Source organism: Ochotona curzoniae, unplaced genomic scaffold (assembly GCF_017591425.1).
Source record: "Ochotona curzoniae isolate NIBS_2020 unplaced genomic scaffold, NIBS_Ocur_1.0 contig_2723, whole genome shotgun sequence".
NCBI classification, from domain to species: Eukaryota; Metazoa; Chordata; class Mammalia; order Lagomorpha; family Ochotonidae; genus Ochotona; species Ochotona curzoniae.
In genome coordinates this window covers 26,599,061-26,617,309 of record NW_024465573.1, presented here as the reverse complement: position 1 = coordinate 26,617,309, position 18,249 = coordinate 26,599,061, and positions in this window count along the sequence as shown.

Here is an 18,249-nt window from a genome sequence, read left to right as displayed (position 1 = left end):
AGTGGCTAAAGTCCTTGCCTTGAACACGATGGGATCCCATATGGGTGCCGGTTCTAATCACAGCAGCTCCACTTCCCATCCAGCTCCCTGCTTGTGGCCTGGGAAAGCAGCAGAGAATGAACCAAGTCCTTGGAACCCTGTATCTACGTGGGAGATCGGGAGGAAGCTCCTGGCTCCTGGCTTTGGATCAGCTCAGCAAGGCCAGTGCAGGAGTGAACCAGCGAATAGCATTTTTATCTTATTTAAACTTGAAGATCTCAAAGAAGTTGCTGTGATCCCAGTCACCTTGCTGAGAGGTCAGGCACAAGCACCACCATTCCTTGCCTTATCCAAACTGAAATGCTCTAAAGCAGTTTCCCTGGGCAGTTTTTCTCCATGAGCCCTGTTAGCGCCTGATAGCTCTCTTGTCTGTTAGCCTTTTATTCTTGCGAAAGAAAAACTTTGTGAGAGAAGGAACTTGTTCCCCATGCTATGCCCAGACTATAAAGCAGATCCTGGCACAAAGTAATGTCCAACAAATACGGGGAAATTGAATCAGTAAGATCCTAATCTACTTTAAAAAAATTATTTATTTTTATTGCAAAGTCAGATATACAGAGAGGAGGAGAGACAGGAAGATCTTCTGTCCGATGATTCACTGCCAAGTGACCACAACGACTGAAGCCAAGAGCCAGGAGCTCTTCCAGGTCTCCCATGTGGGTACAGGGTCCCAAGGCTTTGGGCCGTCCTCAACTGCTTTCCCAGGCTACAAGCAGGGAGCTGGATGAGAAGTGGGGCCGCTGTGATTAGAACCAGCGCCTATATGGGATCCCGTCGTGTTCAAGGTGAGGACTTTGGCTGCTAGGCCACTGCACCAGGCCCGATCCTGATTTACTTCTAATTTAACAAGTCTAATGTGTCTGCAGGTTTTATGGATATCCCCAAAATGCACACTCAAAATCTTTACAGTTCCCTTACTCTTTTTCCTCCTATCTTGTTGATTGTTACATATTTGCAAAGTTTCAGCTCTCTTTGCAAGTAGCATAATTTTAAAATTGAGAGTCATTCTGTTTAGGTAAATTCTCAGACATAGAATGCAAATATTCTGTCCTATCACTTTCTTTTAAAAAATATTTTAAAATGATTTATTTATGCATTTAAAAGAGTTGCAAAGAGAGGGAGAGATGGGAAGATCTGTGTGCAGCCTCGCTGTGCTAGATGGCTACAACAGTGAGGACTGGACCAGACCAAAGCGAGGAGCAAGGAGCTTCACCCGAGTTTCCCGTGGTGTTGCAGAGCCCCTAACACTGCAGTCATCCGCCATTGTTTCCCCAGGCCATTAACAGGGAGCTGGATCACAAGTGAAGTATCCAGGCCTGGAGCAGTAGCCTAGTGGCTAAATCCTTGTCTTGCATGTGCCAGGAGCCTATATAGCCACCGGTTTGTGTCTTGGCTGCTCCACTTCCCATTCAGCTCCTTGTCTGTGGCCTGGGAAAGCAGTCGAGGACAGCCCAAAGCTGTGGGACCCTGCACCCATGTGGGAGACCCTGAGGGAGCTCCTGGCTCCTGGCTTCAGATTGGTTCAACTCTGGTCATTGTGGCCACTTGAGCAGTGAACCAGCAGACAGAAGATCGTCCTCTCTGTCTGGCTTCTCTCTGTATATCTGCCTTTCCAATAAAAATAAATATATTTTTAAAAAAATGTGACACATCCAGGGCTTGAACTGGCATCCACATGGGATGCTGGTGTCAAAGGTGCCAGCTTTACCTTCTATGCCACAATGCTGGCCTCTTCAATTTATGTTTTGAAAATGTTAAATGACATGTATATGTCATTTATATATACATATGTAAGTGTATATACATGTACATATATGTATATATGTATGCACCCATAGATGACACATATGTCATATAGACACACATATATAATGCCCCCTCAAGTGTGTTTAAAAATAGAATTCATTTATACACATGTACACATGTAGGGATACCACTGCATTGGTAGGAGTTGACATCCACAGAGCTAGCATTTCAGGCAGAGGTGTATGAATGAATAAAGCTTTATTACTTTTCCCCCATGAATTTTGTAATAATAAGAGTTCTTTCTAAAAGCATCTCAAATATTGTCAAAGTTGTCTGGGCCCCAAATACTCGTTTTTAATTTCATTGCTAGAAGAAAGGAGGCTACACTGTTTTGCTTTTGTGAGTTCTTTTTGACTGAGTCATGCTTGCTGATTTTATCTTCATTTGTCTTCTCCTTTGAGCTTCCTGTTCAACCATTGCTTTTCATCTGAGGATGTGTGGCAGGCTTTCCATACGTGACTCTCCCGTCTCCAGGAGGTGGGGGGCTCTGCACCTGCTTTGGCAGCTTTGATTTCCACTTTCATTTTCAACAGACAGGTCTTCCTTTGTAAAAATCTGGGGCTGTTTGCCTTCTTTGTCACTGGCTTACCATCTTCGCCATGGAGCTGGGCTGGATTGTCTTGTTCTTATGGTGGGCCTTTTCCTGTTGCCTGTTACCACTCCTTGAAGTGGACCAGGAATGCCGGCCTGCCTGGCCTCCCCGAGGGGCACCTGGTTCGTTTGCTCATGGCTACCCTTGTCATTTTCAATCTCTGTTTTTCTCTCTGCTTTCACTTCCGTGGTAAAGATACTCCTCCCCTTTGAAAGAATCTTAGCAAATCCTTCAAACCATATGAGCAAGGCAAATCTACCCTAACAACATGGTGGAAAGCAGAATGACAACTAATGTCATGGGCATGTTGGCACCACAGTTTAGTTTTACTATGTGTGAGACTTTGCCTACTTCAAGTACTCAAATATAAGAGCTTCTGCATTTATTTTTAAAGATTTATTTACTTTTTATTGGCAAAGCAGATTTACAGAGAGAAGGAAAGGCAGAGAAAAAGAGCTTTCATTTGCTGGTTTACTCACCAAGCGGCTGCCATGGCCACAAGTGAGCCAATCCACAGTCAGGAACCAGTAATCAAGAGTGTGTCCCACGTGGGTGCAGGATCTCAAGGACTGGGCCATCTTCCACTGCTCTCCCAGGTCACAAGCAGGGAGCTGGAGGGGAAGTGGAGCAGCTGGGATATGAACAGGTGCCCATATGAGATCCTGGTATGTACAAGGTGAGAAATTAGCCACTGAGGGATCACGCCAGGCCTGATTTATTTATTTTCACTGTAGAGGCAGAGTTACAAAGAGAGACAGAGGTATTTCATCTGTTGATTTACTCCCCAAAATGCCCCCTCATCAATGCCTGAAGTTGAGCTGATGTGAAGCCAGGGGCCATGATTCAGGAGCTTCTTCTGGGTTTCCTCATGTGGGTGCAGTGTCTCAATGACTTGGGCCAGCCTTCTCTGCTTTCCAAGGTGCATTGGAAGGGGGATTTATAGGAAGTGGAGCAGCTGGACATGAACCTGTATCCATATGAGATGTTGGCACTGCAGGCAGAAAGCTTAGCCTACCATGCCATCATGCAGGCCTCCATAGAAGATCTTCATTCATAGGTCTGCATAGGCCTTATGTCACTGACTTAAGCACTTAGCTTCCTTAATGCACTTCTCAGAGGCCATGCCCTGCTTCAACCTTGGGTGGCCTCTCCTTACACACGTCCAGCTCAAACGCTTCTCCTCTGGCAGCTTTCCCTTCCCTGCTCAGGCCTCACATGGGGTCTGCCCTTGCATATTCCTCTGCACTGGGCTGACCACTTCCTCTAGGCTGAGTGGTGAGCTCCCTTGTAAGAGGGCCATGGACCCTCCACCATGTCTTTGTTGCTGAGCCTCAGTGGGATGGTGGTGACTGCTTGCACCTGCGTTTCAGAGTCAACTGAGATTGGGAAGAGTTTTAGAAGTACTTCCCAGGACATTATCATTAAAGGCTTTTTGGGGGTGTATGCTACACCGCATGTAGAACATCCTGTCCCTTGCTTAACATAAATTGCAGCTGATGGGTGGTGGCCAGTGACAGCGTACATTTTAACTACAGTCACAAAGTGAAACCCTTCTCAGAACTGGCGTCGTTCCTTCTGGGGAGCTTCCACAGTAGGGCCAGTGTGATCAAACAGGGAAAGAGGAGAAGAAGGAAGCTGGTACTTTATGGGGCTGTGTGTTCAGTCTGTATTAACTACTCTGGATATTTCCTGGTCGCCTTTGCACGTCTGGAACATTCACCCATGCATTCCTTCATTTAGTCATTCACTAAACTTTTTTATTCAGAACCTATTAGGACTTGAGCACTGCATATATGGAGATGAATGAGACATCCCAGCTGGACTGAGGGGCTGCTGTGTGAACACAGGACACGTGCAATGATATAAATGTGTCCAGAGAATGGAAGGGGCACGGAGCACAAAGCATGGGGTTGCCAATTGTTTTCACGGGTTTGGTTGCATGGAGGGCAGAGAAGGCATATGACTACATCCAGAAGGGTGAGAAGGGCCTGGTGTGAAGGCTCAATTGGCTAATTCTCACCTCACAAGTGCTGGAATCCCATGTGGGCGCTGGTTCTTGTGCTCCACTTCCCATTCAGCTCCCTGTTTGTGACCTGGGAGAGCAGTGGAGGGTGGCCTAAAAACTTGGGAGACCTGGAGAAAGCTTGTGGCTCCTGGCTTCAGATTGGTTTAGCTCTGACCATTGTGGCCATTTGGGGAGTGAACCAGGATGGAAGATCTTTCTGTTTTTCCTTCTCTCTGTAAATCTGGCTTTCCAATAAAAAAGATAATAATAAAGAAAACATTTAATACAAAGGAATCAACAAAGTATCTTGCGTGGTTAAATCACGATTTTAATCACTTAGGACTGACAATGCTTATGTGTCATGATGTAAAATAATTTCTTTTGAATTTTGAATTGAAAGAACTCATTCTATTTGTACATATTTATGAGGCATGGCATGATAATTTGCTACATGAATACAATGCATAACAATCAAATCAGGGTAATTAGCATTTCTATTTCCACAAATATTTATTGTTCCTTTAGATCTGCTCTTAGCTCACTGCTTGGGAGAAGGAGGTCAAGCAGGGGTCCTCAGTGTCGCTCCACTGTGTCTTGCTCCCATTAGCCAGCCAGAAATAAGGCTACCGCTTGGGCAAAATATACTCTAGACACAGAAAGATGTGATTCAGTCTCCCTCTGATTTTGGAGGATTTCAACTGTGAAGCTAAAGATTCTCAAAGAAACTCATTTCTCTCTTTTTTTTTCTTTTTCATTTTTCCATGTGTTTTGTATTTCAGAATTACAGAAAAGTTGCAGAGATGGGTCAGAGAGTTCCCAAGTCTCCCTGGCACACTGCTCTGTGCGAGCATGTCACACTAGGTGGGACATTTGTTACGATGAATCGCCAAATGCACTTCCAGGACCACTAGACTTGTTTTGGCTGAGTGGCTGGCGCTGTCAGGATTTTCTACCCCTCCTCCTCGTGGATGACGGTTTGCTGAAGTGGCTTGCAGAACTCAAGGAGAGGAGCTTGCTTGATGCAGGTTACAGCTAGGAACAGTCTGGTGGAACAGATGCACTTGGCAAGGCATGGAACTGGGGAGATGAGCATGGAGACTCCAGACCGTCTCCACACCGCTCCTTGCCAGCACCGGCCTTTCCCAGGCCAGCAGCTCCCTACCCAGCTGCATCATGTTATCACGCAGGTATTGTTGATTAGATCTCTAACTGCTGGTGATTAGCTCGGTCTCCAGTTCCTCCTTCCTCCCCAGTGGAGGGAGGCTGGGACGAGTCTCATGTGTGGTTTCTCTGGCCCTCAGCCTCATGACGTTCCCCGGGGGGGTCCACCAAAAGTCATCTTACTGGGTGTGTTTGAAAGGGGCTTTTTCTGAATACCGAGACTCTTCCCTCTCAGGACATTGCAAATGTTTTACTAGTGCTTGTATCAGGAATATTTTTTTTTTTTTTTATATCACAGTGTCACACCATCCCCAGAATTCCATTCCTTCAAAGAGCCCTGGTTTGCTGGTATTGAAGTATGGCCTCAGAAACCAACGTTTCCTAAATTTCTAAAGCCAACACGTTTCCTAAAGCTATTCTGCTGAGTTTGTGTCTCCCTCCAGGCCCTTCTTGTCCACCTTCGAACATTTGCCTTTTAAATGATTTGTTGCTTATGTGATTTGGGAGGAATACTAGGTGCTGGTTTGTCAATGAGCCTTCAAACTAAGAAGTTTTTCTCAAGTCAGGGTCAGGACTGTCAGAGAAATTCCCCATAGAGGGCAGTGGAAGAGTCTCTTAGGAGGTTTTGGTAAAGGAGAGTAATTTCCCCCACATATTTAAAATTATAAAAGATATCTTTTCTGACTCTGGAAAGCATGGACATTTTTATCTTTTAGTAGCAATGTCAAGAGTTAAAGGCAAGGAATGTTTGAACTCACTCTGTAGAAAGATGTTCTTCGTCTTTCCACTAACATATCTCATTTTAAGCAAGTAGTTGTACTCTTATATGAAAGTAAAGCTGTGGTAATGCAACAAGGTGGAAGAATCCACCATGGGGGCGGCGGGTTTTGGGGAAGGGAGGGAGGAATCCCAGTGCCTATAAAACTGTGTCACATAATGCAAGGTAATCAATAAAAAAATAAAAATAAAAAATAAAAAAGGGGGAAAAAAAGAAAAAAAAGTAAAGTTAAGAGTTTGGAAAAAAAAATTGTGAAAACAAGTGGCGCTGAGCCCTGCTCTGAAAGAATGTAGTTTCTTTTGGGAGAGGAAGGACTGTAAGAAGTTGAGATGTGCGTGAAGTCACAGGTGGCAGTGGACACGCCCGTGTCTGTCTCTGCCTCGTATCCTGGTGGTGGCTCGCTGAGATTTTTGTCTCTGCTTCACCCTTTCTCCCAGAATGGAGAGGCACTCTGGGAGTCTCCTTTCTCCAGGAGCTTACTCTGCACACTGTAGGAGCTCAGGAAAACCAGGTTGAGTAGATTAAGAATAGACCCAAGCCAGCCTTGCCAGTCAGCTGTGTCTGCTTAGTTTCAGATCTCTTATTCCTGTTCAACAAGAAACACATTTCAGTGGCTTAATTGTGAACTGCTCCAGGATTAGCCCCAGGTTTAGATGGTGGAGGAGCTTATTAACTGAAGCTTTCAGGATTTACCAGTTGGGCCCCTGATGAGGCCTCCACATACCCCTCTTCCCACTTTTTGCCTCCAAGTGTCTTGGTACCTGTAATTGAGAAGGAGATGCACAAGAGGGGCTTTAGCCAGAGAAACGAGACCCTTCTCCTCCATAGCTTCAAATCTGTCACTCTACGAACAGGATGTGCTAAAGAAGAAAAGCGTCTGCAAGCTTATGCTTTGGATTGTCCCGGGAAGATGATTGGGCTCTTGGGAGTCATTCGAGGTATTAGACTGTTCTAAAGATTTACTTTCCCCAAGTTCTGGAAACTCAGTGTCTTCCCTGGACCCACCAGCCTCCTGGCATTGTCAGAGCCCACAAGACAGTGTCAGCACTCAGTACAGTGCTTGAGCACATAGTGAGGGCCCATGGTGTCCCTTGCTCTGGCCACCCGTGGGACAGCCGAGAGGAAGCTGGAGGTGCAGTGGCTTTGCTTGGCAGAACTTGTGGCATGGGTGCCTTCAGCCTGACCATGCTTGTATATGGTATGTTGTTCCCATGCAAGGCAGCAAGTGCCAGGACCTGTGCTCCAGGCTGTGCTCCCCTGGCCCATGCCTTTGCATGGAGCTGCAGCTTTACTGCCAGCTGGACGGCTGAGGATGGAAGTGTCTTCCCTCAGAGTTCTGGGGGGCTGCAAGTCTGAAGTAAAGGCTGTTGGCTGGTTCTGGCTGCTCAGAGGGAGAAGCTGTGCCATGCTTCTGGTAAGTGCTGGCATTTGTGGGTGTTCCCTGGGTTGTGGTGGAGTATTCCTCTCTGCCTCTCTTTTTGCATGGCCTTCCTCTCTGTGTATTTCTTCTTATAAGAATGCTAGTAATGTTGATTTAGGTCTCTAAGTCGGTATGAACAGTTCTTAGCTGAGACCTTAGTTGTAAACAAGGTCACGTCTGAAGTTCAAGTTGAACAGAAGTTTTAGGGGACACTTTTCAACCCAGTACTGGCCATGTCAACTAGAAAAGGGCACCCTTAAAAGAACATCTGCCAGTGGTCTTGTCTGCTTCCCAAGTGTGTCTTCTGCTTGTTCTGATTTCAACAAAAGTGCCATGTAGGTTAGTAGGGGCTTGGGTATTTGCTGTGAAAGCTGTCAGCTGTGCAAGGTGCATTGTTTTACAGCTTTCCTGAAGTAGATCTCCTTCCCAATGCCTCCTTGGGAACTGCCAGAGCTTCTGCATGCAAACTCGCATTCTTGGACATATTTGTGGCAATGACAGTAAAAAATCATCACAAGGAAACTGGAGAGGCTGACTTGATTCCAGCAAAACTTTTTGCTTTTAAATGTAGGTGAGTAGTCCCCAAGCTGTTTCTTCCTCTGCTTCTCTGGTGGTTTGGAAAAGTCTGTTGTATTCTCATGAGTTAAATATGGTAGGTTTTACCACTTCACTGTGAGTCATGCGTTAGTTCTCAGTGTGCCCCATAAAATGTGCATCAGCAGAAAAGGGTTTTGTGGTTCATTAAGACTGGGGAGTTGTGTGTTTGTTAGTGCTTCCCTGGAGATTAGCAATGCACAGTGGCTTTGTGAAGGTTCTGCCAAGCTCTGAGGTAGAGAAACCCATTAAACTGTGTTTCATTCCAGTACATTATGATCCATATTAAGGTGAGCATGCATCCTCCTTCTTTATTAATCACCTCATTTAAAAGAGTTCATTTATTTGAAAGGTAGAGTTACATAGAGGAAGGGAAATGGAGGAAAGGGTGGGGAGAGAGAGAGAGAAAGAGATATTTTATTCTCTGGGCACTTTGTAAATGGTCACAACAATTAGTGCTGGGCCAAGCCGAAGTCAGGAGCTTCTTCTGAGTCATTCACTTCAGTTCAGGGTCCCAAGGACTTGGGTCATCTTCCACTGATTTCCCTGGAGCTGGATCAGAAGCAGAGCAGCTGGGGACATGAACCTGCACCCAAATGGGATGCTGGCCTTGCAGCTGGCAGCTTAACTTGCTATGTCACAATGCTGGCTCCAACCCCCTCAAACACTACAGACTACTTATTTTATCTGAGAGGGAGAAAGAGAGTGAATGCTCCCAGCTCTAGGTATCAGCCTGCTCACTGCACAAATACCGGGGAGTTGGAATCTCAATTGAAGTTTCTTCCGTTGTTGGTAGGGATCTGACCACTTGATGTCCTTGATGTCTTGTATGGCAGGCATCAGAAGGGAGCTTGTAACAGATGAGATTGGATTCCAACCCAGACCCTCTAATATGGGATGCAGATGTCCATGACAGCTTCTTAACTGCTGTGTCAACACTTGCATCCTGGTCCTCACCCCTTGAATAAATGATCAGCGTCTATTATATTCCATGGAACTTATATGTACGCAATTAACTAAAAACTGCTGGAGGGTGGTCAGAGATAATAAATGTTGGGATCAAGCTCAATTTCAAATTTAGATTCATCTAAGCTGGCTTCTATAAGCCCAAATGTCCTCATTCGTATGATGGCATTACAATGCTACTTGCATTATATGATTCACTGAAATAGAGGTCAGGGTTGGCAATTGGCCTAGTGGTAAAGGCACACTGATTAGGATGCCGGTGTCCTCTGTTAGAGTACTTGGCTTGAGTCTCAGCACCTGCTCCTGGTTCTAGCTTCATGCTAATACAGACTTTGGGGAGCAGCTGGTGATGACCCAAGTTGGGATATTCATACTCACGTGAGAGACTCACACTGAATTCTTCTGTCCTGACTTTGGGTGGCCTGGCCCCTGGCCACTGAGAACATTTGAAGAGTGAACTAGCAGATGAGAATCTCTGTATCTCTTTCATATTAAAATAAATTTTAAAAAGAAATAATACCTTGAATATCTTGTCTGAAAATAAGAAATCCGAAAGCTCAAAAATCTGTGAGCATCAACATGATGCTACAAATGGAAAGCCACACACCTGATCTTATGTGACAAAAGTCAGTCACAATGTAGGTTCATTAAAAGTGGTGGGTGATGCTACCTTCAAGGATGGGTGCTTGGTTTTGTGGTTAAGACTCGTCCTGGCACAACCATATTTCATACAGAAGTTCCTTGGTTCCCTATTCCAGCTTCCTGCTAATGCACACCCATGGAAGCATCAGATGATGGCGTGTATGTCTGCTACCCATTAGGGAGACCAAAACTGAATCTAAGCTTCCAACTGTAGCCTTGCCTAGCCGTGGCTGTTGTGGACGTTGAGGAGTAAATCAGGGATGAGATCTCTAGCTAACTTTTTCTGTCCTTGCTTTTCAGACTAACAATTTGTTTTTAAGAAAAGAGTCTTTAGGTTGCACTAAATAGATTAATTTTGTGTTGAAGTTTGGATCAGGGTATCTCACTTTGTGTATGAAAATATCCCATAATCAGAAAAAAACTAAAGTAGGAAATATCTCTGGTCTCAAGGTGAAACATAAGAAACATTTAGCTTTTTTAAAAAAAAGATTTATTTTATTTTATTGGAAAGGCAGATTTGCAGAGAGAAGGAGATATACAAAGATCCTCTGTCCACTGGATCACTCCCCAAACGGTCACAATAGCCAGAGCTGAGCCAATCTGAAGCCATAAGCCAGGAGTTTCTTCTGGGTCTCCCATGTGGATCCAGGCTTGCAATACTTGTGGCCTGGGAAAGCAGTAGAAGATGGCCAAAAGCAGGGAGATGGATGGCAAGCAAAGCAGCTGGAACCCAAATTGGTGCCTAAATGGGATCCTGAAATGTGCAAGGTGTGGATTTAGCTACTGAACCATTGCACCAGGCCCAAAATACTGCACTTGTAATAAAAAGGGCTTAGCATAAACCCTGGAATAAAGTAACAACTTGGTAAATGTGGATGACTTCTTATTTTGCAATTGTTGTATAGTTTTATGGCTTTTTCTATCATTCTTAGAGGTCATTTAGGAAGTGGTGAGCTTGATTCTAATGAAGATGTTCTCAAAGCTGACATTTAAAAAATTATTTATTTAAAAAAAAAAAGAGAGAGAATGAGATCTTCCATCCATTGGTTCACTCCCCAAAAGGCAAGGGCTGGGCTCATCTGAAGCCAGGAGCCTTTTCCTAGTCTCCCACATGGGTGTAGGGGCCCAAGCTTGGGCCATCCTCTGATGTCCTCTCAGACATACTAGCAGAGAGCTAAATCAGAAGCAGAACAGGTGGAACTCAAACTGGCACCCATATGGTAAGCCAGTGCTTCATGTGGATTCCCAACCTATCACACCATAGCGTGGGACCCTCAAAGCTAACCTTTTAAAAAATCTACTGTGATAAGAAAGGAAGGTTTTTAGTGGGCTAATGTGTAAACTGTTGCCTGTGATGCTAGCATCCTGCATGAGTGCCAAGTCAGGTCCTGCCTGCTCTGCTTTGGCTCCAATTCCCTGTGCCTGGGGAAGCAGCAAAGGATGGCCCACGAGTTTGGGCCCCTAATGTGGGAGACCTGGATGGAATTCCTGGTTCTTGGCTTGTGCCTGGTCTAGCCCTGGCTGTTGTGGCCTCTGATTTTTCATTTCAAATAAATAAACTTTTTTTTTTTAAAGATTTATTTTTTATTATTTTTTCATTGGAAAGGCGGATATACAGAGAGGAGAGACAGAGAGGAAGATCTTCCATCCGATGATTCACTCCCCAAGTGAGCGCAACGGGTCGATACTACGCCGATCCGAAGCCAGGAGCCTCTTCCGGGTCTCCCACACGGGTGCAGGTTCCCAAAGCTTTGGGCCATCCTCGACTGCTTTCCCAGGCCACAGGCAGGGAGCTGGATGGGAAGCGGGGCTGCCGGGATTAGGACCGGCGCCCATATGGGATCCCGGGCGTGCAAGGCGAGGACCTTTAACCACTTGCGCCACCGTGCCGGGCCCAACTTTTTTTTTTTTAATATTGGTTTTCCTCTCAGTTTCTATGAATTCTGGGGACTGATTTTTAGTTTCAGCCTGGGGCACTCTCTTGCTTCTGTTTATCAGTTGTGATGTCTTCAGACCGAAGGAAAATGAAGGCAGAGCTGACAAATGAAGGTCTACATTGGGAAGACCTTGCACAGTCACTGACTCACCTCTGGGGTGTGGGGCTGGGCCAGCAGAGAGACTGTGCTGATCAGGACAAGGAGAAATGGCTTGAAACTCCCTCGGTTCCAAAAGCACTGACTTACCCTTCCCATCTGCATAGACCACAGAAGTCAAAGTCGGCTGATGACTCGGTGAAGGCCAAGCACAGCCTCCACAGCGCTGAGCCCCAGCAAGGTGGGAACACGACCTGCTGAGAGGGTGTTGCGCTTGGGCTTCCGGCATGTGGCCCCCACGGCCCCCATGGCCCCACGGCCCCCACGGGTTGGCTGAGTAAGTCATGGCTCCTGCCAGGATAATCAACTTTATTGTAACAGAGAGAGAAAAGGGAGGGAGCTGCTGAGGCTGCTTACATCTGAAATTTTAAAGTTATTTATTATATTTAAAAATGTTTTGATTAACATATAATGTTTATATATTTTTATAGGACACAGTGCAATATTTCCATTTTTACTACACAGTGTAAACTAATCAATACAGACAATGGTTTTTCCATTTTGTGCTTGGCGCCTACCAATGTGTTTCATGATACATTTTTTTGTGAAGTATAGCTGACCCACTGTGCTGTGGAATGCTGGAAATGATTCTTTCTGATCATGGTTTGGTTCTTACTGTTCAATCTTTCTTTTATTCCCTATTCCACTGGCCATTCTCAGCCTCTACAATCACTATTTTAAGGTTAGGTAGCTATTTTCTCTTCCCTCTGTGTTTTTTTTTAATATTTACTTAATTTTATTGGAAAGTTAAATATACAGAGAGGAGGAGAGAGAGGAAGATCTGCTGTGTGCTGATTCACTCACTGCTGTGAGCTGCGCTGATCTGAAGCCAGGAGCAAGGAACCTCTTCCAGGTCTCCCATGTGGGTGCAGGGTCCCAAAGCTTTGAACTGTCCTCGACTACTTTCCCAGGCCACACACAGGGAGCTGGATGGGAAGTGGAGCTGCTGCGATTAGAACTGGTGCCCATATGGGATCCTGGATATACAAGGTGAGGACTTTAGCTGCCAGGCTGCTGTGCTGGGACTCTTTTCTCTTTTTATATATAAAAAGTGATTTTTATTTGAAAGGCAGGTTCATAGAGAGAGAGAAGGAGACTCAGAGAGATCTTCTATCTGCTGGTTCATTGCCCAAATGGTAGCAAAGGCCAGAGCTGGGCCAGTCCAAAGTCAGGAGCCTGGAGCTTCCTCTGTTTTTTCTGGATGCATACAGGGTCTCAGTTATTTGGAAAATTTTCCATTGCTTTCCTAGGCATCTTACCCAGGGAGCTGGATCACAAGTGGAGCAGCCGGGATTCAAACTGGTGTGCACATGGGATGCTGACACCTCAGTGGGAGGCTTACCTCATGGTGCCAACATGCTGGCCTTGATCAAGTATTTTTTCTTCTTTTTTTTTTTTTTCATCTGATCATAGTTGTTTTTATTTGTATGTATTTATTTTCTTTTCTTCTTTTTTTTTATTGTTGCTTACATTGTATTATGTAGTACAGTTTTATAGGCGCTGGGGATTCCCCCCACCCCTCCCATACCCCTCCCCCATGGTGGATTCCTCCACCTTGTTGCATAACCATAGTTCAAGTTCAGTTGAGATTCATTGCTTGCAAACACATGCCTAGCATAAAGCTCAGCGTCTTATTGTCCAGATAAGTTCAGTGGCCTCTTGGGGAGACCTTCTATGGTCTGAAGATAGGTCTAACAGAGTAAAGATCCGGTCAGTTAAAAGCCCCAACAAGGCCTCAGTATCAATATACAACATTATGGAATTAATTGACATAGTATTGGGTAAACAATATGTTAAAAATAATGCAAGTTCCATTCTTCGAAACATCTGGGTTGAGACAGTATCAATGACAGGTTCAAAAAATAACAAACAACCAAACAAAAAATTACAGGTTAAATCAAGGCAAACATGTGGTATCTAATCTTTTGGGATTCGCTCATTTCCCTTAGCATTATAGTTTCCAGTTGTGCCCATTTAGCCACAAAGAACTGCATTTTGTTTTTTTTAATAGCTGAGTAGTATTCCATGGAGTAGATGAACCAAAGCTTTCTTATCCAATCTTCTGCTGATGGGCATTTTGGTTGCTTCCATATTTTTTCAACTAAACATGTGAGAAGGAATGAGTGCTGTTTCAGTTTTTTTTTCATCTGCTATAGGAGTTTTATTTTTTATATTTATTTATATATTTTTAGATTTATTTATATTTATTACAAAGTCAGATATATATAGAGAGGAGGAGAGATAGAGAGGAAGATCTTCTGTCCAATGATTCACTCCCCAAGTGAATGCAATGGCTGGTGCTGTGCTGATCCAGAACCAGGAGCCAGGAACTTCCTCCAGGTCTCCCACATGGGGGCAGGGTCCCAAAGCATTGGGGCATCCTGGACTGCTTTCCCAGGCCACAAGCAGGGAGCTGGATGGGAAGTGGAGCTGCTGGGATTAGAACTGGCGCCTTTATGGGATCCTAGGATGTTCAAGGCGAGGACTTCAGCCACTAGGCCACCTTGCCAGACTCTATAAGAGTTTTATTTCAATAATTTGTTTTTATTTATTCATTTGAAGGGCAGAGTGACACACACAGAGGGAGGGAAGAGGGAAGGAAGGAGATAGAGGAAGAGAGAAGGAGAAATACCTTCCAACCACCAACTCAACTCTCAGATGCTAAAGCTGAGTCAGGCCAAAATCCAGGGTGGCAAGGACCCACAAGTACCCTAAGCATCATCTGCCACTTCCCATGGCGTGCGTTAGCAGGAAGCTGCATCAGAAGCAGAGGCTCAGTCCTAGGTGTTCCCCCAGGGGATGTGGGGGTCCCAGGCGGTAGCTTAACCGGATATGCACTACAGCATCTGTATCTGGTGTTTGTCTTTCTGTGTCTACCTTGTTTCACTTGAAGTGATGATCTCCACTTCTATGCATTGCAGGGCCCGGTCCCCCAAGGGTTAACCTCACCTGGTATGCCTGCTGCACTAATCTTGTTTTTTCTCATACCAGTTGTGCTTGAGAAAGCTTGAGAAACTGGTCCAATCAAGCAGGGCATGACGTCCCCCCGCATGACTGATGGGTTCATGTTGATCTAACCGCAAGCTTCCTGATACATATGAGACATGCAGTGATCAAAGAGTATGAGAATATTCCCCAGGAGGAACTAGACAGAGTATATTAGAACGGCCTGAAGTTCCAATAAGGGGCATTCTTACATGAATGACCCAGTGTGTGTGTGTGTTTTAACCCTAGCCCCTCCGCTCAGCTCGGGGTACACGGCGATGCGGGCATTGCTGGCAATGCATTTTGCTGGAAATGTCAGAATTTCATTCCTTTTTTTTTAAAGATTTATTTTTATTATTTTTTTGTTGGAAAGGCGAATATACAGAGAGGAAAGACAGAGAGGAAGGTCTTCCCTCTGATGATTCACTCCCTAAGTGAGCGCAATGGCCAATGCTATGCCGGTCCGAAGCCAGGAGACTGTTCTGGGTCTCCCACGCGGGTGCAGGGTCCCAAAGCCTTGGGCTGTCCTCGACTGCCTTCCCAGGCCACAGGCAGGGAGCTGGAAGGGAAGCGGGGCTGCCAGGGATAGAACCGGCGCCCATATGGGATCCCGGACATGCAAGGCGAGGACCTTAACCACTGCGCCACCGCGCCGTGCCCCATTCCTTTTTTTTTTATATCTGAATAGTATTCCATGGTATATCTCATTGTCTTTATTTGTTTGTCATTAATGGTTACTTGGAATGATGCCTTATTTTGGTCATTGTGGATTGTGCTGCAATGAGCATGGGAGAGGATACTGACTTAATATGGGAATCATAGAGCTGCAGAGTCCTCCCTGTTCTCATCATCATAGAGGGGGCTGATTAACTATGTGCCTATTGCTGGGAGGGCTGAATGGAACACCATCTTTCCTTTAAGAGTACAATCTCCCAGCAAAGCAGTGTGGATTCAGACTTTGCCACAAACACAGGGTCAGAGGAAGTTGAAATGGGGTATGGAATTTGCTGCAAGAGACTCCGAGGCGGCAAGGGGAAGTGAAGGGACAGAGCTCCAAAGCCATCCAGGCCTGGGTCAGAACCCCAGCTCTAGGCAGGTTTAAACCTTCTCATATCGCAGATTCCTCAAGTATAAAACAGCATCTATAATAGAACGGTCATGAACATTGGATAAGATCGCTGTCAGCACAGTGCCTGCTTCATGGAAGACAACGTAATTTAGTGAGATACCAATTATGACACACAGGGGAGAGCTGAGAATATTAGAGTGGCTGAAGGGGGCTTCACAGAGAACCTGGCCCTGAAGGAGGCCACACTCGTTGGACAGAGCAAATGGGTAGTTTTTCACATGGTAGTACATGGGTTTTATATTATTTGATATCTGTCCATCTACCTTCATGTGTGTGTGTGTTTCTGCATGCTTTGATTTCTCTGTGAGGCTGGAGTTCCTTAAATGTAAAGCTTGCTTAGCCTCACCAGCAAGCACCTTTCACAAAAGGACTGAAAGGCAAAACAGGGATGGGATACTTCCTGGAGGGCCCTTGTAGCAGTCAAGGTGTAAGCAGATGGAGTTTTGGAAGAGGGTCATGTCGGGCTTAGGGAGGAATAGTGATCAGACTCGGGACACGCTGTCAGGAGAGAATCCACAGGGATTAGTGATAGGTTAACACAGAACTGAGAAGCGAGAACAATCCAAGATGATTCATGAGTTGGAGAGGTGCATAGGGATGGCTGAGAGAGACGAGGGAAATGCTGCGAGCATTATATATGTCAGGAATGCAGAAGAAGTATCTTGGCTATAGAGACACTTGGGATTGTTCACAAATATCCATAGCCGATTCTGAAAGCCACAGGCATAGATGAAATCAGCTGGGCAGAGACCAGGAGATAGGGAAGCAGGTGTTTTCCTCAACCATCTGCTGCGAAGCTTCTTTGTGTACATATTTAGGAAAATAAATGTGCATCATCGGGTCCAGTCGTTTGGACACACACACATATTTACATGTGTTATCCAAGTTTTATGAAAAGAATACACCTGATAGAGCAGATGGGCATCTCAGGAAATAACAGATGGTCCATTTCAGGATATTTTACAACCCCAAATATGGTAATTAAATCTCCCAGTTTAAGTATGAACTTCAAGCAAATAGGCAAGCAGTCTCATTTTCTCTCTCTTAAGATTTATTTATTCTTATTGGAAAGTCAGATATACAAAGAGGAGGAGAGACATAGAAGATGATCTTTTATCCACTGATTCACTCCCCAAGTGACCGCAATGGCTGGAACTGAGCCAATCTGAAGCCAGGAGCCTCTTCTAGGTCTCCCACGTGGGTGCAGGGGCCCAAGGCTTTGGACCATCCTTGACTGCTTTCCCATGCCACAAGCAGGGAGTTGGAAGGGAAGCAGGGCTGCTGGAATATGAACTGGCACCCATATGGGATCCCAGAGTGTGTAAGGCAAGGACTTTAGGTACTAGGCTACCGTGGAGGGCCTGAATTTTTCTTATTCCTTTCTTCCTATAGAACCTAGACTGCTGAACTTGATAACCGGGGCTGATGAGGTCAAAGTAATGAGTTAAATATCTTGGAGAACTGCTTCATTCATGAGGCTACACAGACCAGTAGTTGTTCAGAGATTGTTGATTTCTAAGCACATGAGAAGGAACAAGGCGCTAGGTATGAGTAGAAGTACTTGCTGTCTTGCAGTCAACCCCGAGAATACACAACTTCACCAACGTTAGCTCTGTCCTCTTCAGAGGGCATACTGTGACTTAAGGCCATGAATATCACTCACTCCCAACTGTCACTCTTGAAAGGGAGTCTGTTATGAAATTATGCCATTTATGACTAGGTGGTCCCAACTAGAGGCCATTGTCCTCAGTGAAATGAGTCAATCACGAAAGAACAAATACCATATGTTCTCTCTAATGTAAGGGAACCATCATGGAAAGCGTAACTTCAATAACCCAATCCATACTAGTTTTTTTTTTTTTTTTTGGCTGCATCCCATGTGTTTTGATGTTTTTTTAATTTCAGTTTCATTTATTCCAAATATTTTTCTCTTGTCGAATTCATCACTGGATCATGAATTACATGGCAGCATCATTTTACCCAGGAAACTTTTGTGTTTCCTTTTTGTCACCCATGTGTTGATTACTCAGTGGTTTTTT